Source organism: Palaemon carinicauda, chromosome 3 (assembly GCF_036898095.1).
Source record: "Palaemon carinicauda isolate YSFRI2023 chromosome 3, ASM3689809v2, whole genome shotgun sequence".
Taxonomy (NCBI): Eukaryota; Metazoa; Arthropoda; class Malacostraca; order Decapoda; family Palaemonidae; genus Palaemon; species Palaemon carinicauda.
Window position 1 is genome coordinate 26,298,895 of NC_090727.1, and position 4,305 is coordinate 26,303,199.

The 4,305-nt window shown below is 50.4% G+C and overlaps 1 pseudogene; it reads left to right on the forward strand.

Annotated features, from left to right (window-relative positions):
* The first annotated feature begins 494 nt into the window (after positions 1 to 494).
* On the forward strand, positions 495 to 613 carry LOC137638900 (5S ribosomal RNA; annotated as a pseudogene).
* Positions 614 to 4,305: the final 3,692 nt, after the last annotated feature.

The following is a 4,305-nucleotide window of genomic DNA, read 5'->3' on the forward strand; positions in this document are numbered from 1 at the left end:
CCTTGCAGGTCTCACGCTGGGAGGATGCCTAAGGTTACTCATCCGGATAACAGCTTCCCGAGGCCGATTCCTGCACGATCTCCGTGATCAGCCAAGGATATCGTGCCTGCCGTCTCTGTCAGCGAATTCAGTGTCACTGAACCTCTATGCCATGGGGTCGGCAAGAGTTTTGCCCGTTTGGGCAGAATGATCCATGCCTTAGGAGGAGGTCCTCCATAGGATCGTCGACGGCTTCACCCCTCGGCTTCTTCAGTCGATCCTTTCTCGTAGGAAAGCATCTGAGACGGGTATTCCGTAGTCGACCTCTCAGCTCTGATCAAGTTTGTCAAGTTTGCCTTTTGGAGGTCTGGTCAACTCCGGTAGGCTCGGGTTCGACCTTCTTCAACGCCGGGACAAGCTTCCGGATCCTTACCATGAGTGAGGGATCATGGTAATTTGCTAGGAGCCTTCTCTACTTCTGCCTCAACAGCTGGAGTATCTAGCCATGATATTGAGTCAACGGCCTTACCACGTTGGAAACCCCGCTTCTCGTCCGTCCAGCGAGGTTAAGCAATGTCGGGTCTGGTCGGTACTTGGATGGGTGACCACCTGGGGTCGCCAGATGCCGTTGCCGCCTCCTCCGAGCCTTCCCTTCAGTTGACTGTGGCAAGGCTGAGGAGAGTCGCAGTACCTGTTCTCAGTCAAGCAGAGCTTTCAGCCCTACCTTGGAACGTTTCCTAGGTCTCTTTTCCTCATTGACCCGTCTAAAGTTCCGAACGGTCGCCTCAGGATAAGTTCCCTGTGGGGCGGCCCAAGTTCCGGTGGTTTCAAAGCAACGATTAACCGGACTTTCTGGCCCCTATGGGACCAGCGGAGCGATTAGACCTGCAATGGGTGTTGACCTATGGATCCTCTTGATGGGAGTGGATATTCTCGTCCTTTCCCCACATTTTTTATGCTGTTCTCGGACTCGTCAAAGAAAAGTGGGGGGGGGGGCATGTTCCGGTTCAGGTAGGAAGGATACCTCTCCATCATTCAGGCAGGCTTATTTGCTCCGTGCGCGACGACTTCATGGTACTGGCGTGTTCCAACCAGCAAGGGACGCATTTTCATACCTTCGCATCTTGCAGTAGAGATATTGAGATGATTTGAGATCCTCTCAATACTACTATCGGCTCGCTCATTCCGGGCAGAGGAATGTTCTTTCCGACTATCTGAACAGAGCCTCGTAGATAGAGTGTACCTGGGGGTCTTTGGCCTTTAGTAACCAGCAAGTCCTGGCCTGGAGGACCTGATCGCGACAGCTTGGAACCTCGAGCTTCCACTGTTCTTCCCCCCCATCTCAGACCCCAAGACTCTTTGGCAAGATGCATTCCGGTGATGGTGGGACAACATCGACGCCTGCGTCTTCCCTCCTTTGTTGTCTGTTGAGAATGGGTCTCAACAAGACCAGGTTATCTGTCAACCTTTCAATGGCCCTGAGAGCTCCACTGGGACTATACGCAGAACGGTTTCCGGACCCTCTGCTTCCCCTGACGGAACTCACGGGAGAGCTTCTCCCACGGCACAGGCTACTCAAACAACCACACTGCAACATCTTTCACGAGCCGGGGCATCGCTTCGGCTTCACGCCTGGAGACACTACGCCTCCTCCCCAAGAAGAGACAACCCGCTACAGTCGCGGGGTGGAGGTCGCGTCATCTGCGATAGTTATCCGCAGGGGTCTACCAGGTGAAGTGGAGAGTCTTCTGTGGTTGGTGTCGTGGGAGATATACCTCTTCCCTTGAGGCCTCTTCGCCAGCAATAACGAACTTATTGCTTTTCGGCGGGGGGAAACTTCTTTCCGCTCTCGGCAGTGAAGCCTGTCGCTCAGCCTTTCCCTGACCTTCAGGCTGAAAGGAATAAACTTTATCCTTCCCGCTGGACCTTTCCTTGCTCATGCGAAGCGGCGAACGTCCCTGCCCCAGTCGGAGTGAGACCTCCAACATGGAGCATGGTTCGGACTTTTTAGTCCCTTAAGAGATCTTCTCAAGACCCTTTACGTCAGGCCTCTGATCGTATTCCGTCTTGGGGCTCCTGCTCACTCTGGCCGCGGCCAGTATGCAAGCAATCTTCTTGGTCTCGTATGACTCCGCCCTTTCTAAGGAATGGGGGAAGGCAACATTCAGGTTCGCTCCGGAGTTGTTGGCTAGACTCAGAATCTTGGGGTCCCGGCCCTTCGGTCCAATTCCTTCAAGATTTTGAGTCACCATTCTGTATCAGATACCCCAAAACCTTCTCCTTCTTGCCAGTAAAGGAATCGAGGGGTTATCTTTGGGAACAGCTGCAGTTTGTCCTCATGTGCAGCCGTGTTGGGAGCACAAGAAGGACACGGGGGAGAGTCACCAGTATACCTCTTCAGCTCGGACTCAAGGACATTCATCTCGACCTGAATCCAGACCCTCCCCCGTCACGTCGCCCTACAGCAGGATGTCGGATACATCGCAACGTCCCACGCCTTTGAGTAATACTACTCTGTGACGCAGGCGCTACAAGCTGGAGTCTGGAAGCGTCTAATGACCTTCGCAGCCCGCTTCCTGCAGGACGTGACCCACAGGAGTATCGATACGTTTGTATCGCTCTGTGGTGGCTACACAACAACTGGTCTAACCTCAGGCTCCTTTTTGGACAGGTAGCAGAAGGTTGAGGGCATTGTTATCAGGTTTTAGTCTGCATGAACGAAAGAAGTATGTCTGGCCCTTACTTCTTTCTTCATCTTCCCCTCTACTGGGAAGCAGCATCCTGGTCTCTGCATAGCTGACCTCAAACCTCTGCAGGTAAACCATGCTTCCTTGTGTTCCGAGTATTGAGTCAATACTGTCGCGTCTCCCATACCCTGACGAGGTGGTATTGGGAACGTCCTAACCCAGAGTTCCTTCTGGAACTCCAGGTCAACTGCCTAGGACGGGTCACACTTCTTCCTTCACACACAAGCTTATGTAGGCCACACGTTTCCTTGCGGAGCAAGGAACTTGTGAGGTGCAGGGACTCCTTTTCTCGAGTGCAACTTACTCGGATTCTGAGTTCCCGGGTAAAGTCAAAGCCAGTATGGCTGGGGACTTTCCACCCTTCCTAAGGGGGGAGTCACCCAATGTAAATAGCGTGGTTTGTATTTCGGTTACGGAACAAATGACAAATTCGAAGATAATTTGTATTTTTCCTAACCATACAAACCTTAGCTATTTACATATATTTGCCCACCAGCCCTGTCCCCCTAGACAAGTCCTACCTCTGAGTGAAAGTGAAGCAATTCACCGGTGTGTGAGGGGGGGAGGGGTAGCTAGCTACCACTCCCCTACCCCCCTGTTAATGCACCCTCGTTAAAATTCTAATGGCTCGCCATTTCAGCTACGCTAAAAGGTAAACCCAATGTAAATAGCTAAGGTTTGTATGGTTAGGAAAAATACAAATTATCTTCGAATTTGTCATTTTACTGGATTTTTTTAAGTGACTAGACTGTACAGTCTTAAACTGTACCACCTTATATTACCCCTTGCCCAAGAGCAACAACGGATGCCTTCTCGTGTCGTCCAGGAATCGGCTATCATTTATCTCCCAGTCATCTTTGACCCTATGACTCGCCCTTCCCCAATCCTACGAGTGCACACCGCAGATGTGTCTTACACCTTAGTGAAAGTTGATGGAGAAGGAAGTAGTGGAATGTCAGGATTCCCCCCCCAAGGTGAGGAAAGACAGATGAATGATCTTGGGAGACGTGTTCTCTGAGGTTCATAGCCACCAAAGCTATATTTTTTGAGAATAAAGTTCTCTTTGAACCTTTTTGAGTTCTGCTTATGAATTTGGTGTTTTTTTTAGACTCACTAAATAAACAATTAAACACAAAGTGACTTAACATGAGGTATGACTTGCCAAATCATGTCTACTTTGGAATACCTCCACTCTGCCATCAAAGGAATTGCTCACCAGCTCCACTGGTGTTTACTCTCCTGTTCACTCTAGGAATCTTAGTAGTTGACTAACCATGACATCTAGGGGCCCAGGTACAGTAGCTCTTATAATGAGAAGTAGGATCTTTCCCCAAAATAGAACACAAAGAGTCATTACTTTAGAATCTTGCCTCGGCGAATTCCGGGAGGCGACAGCGCGATTCGTATCTCGACAGGAATGACCAGCTCGTCATCGGTCATCCAATGGGAACAAACACCAATGTTCTCTTCGTTGGTCAGCCTCAAAAGATTGACTGATACCTCATCCAGTTCTGTTGATGATGAAAATATGGCCATACTGATACATGTTAACGAGCAAGAAGGAACGATGATTCACTCT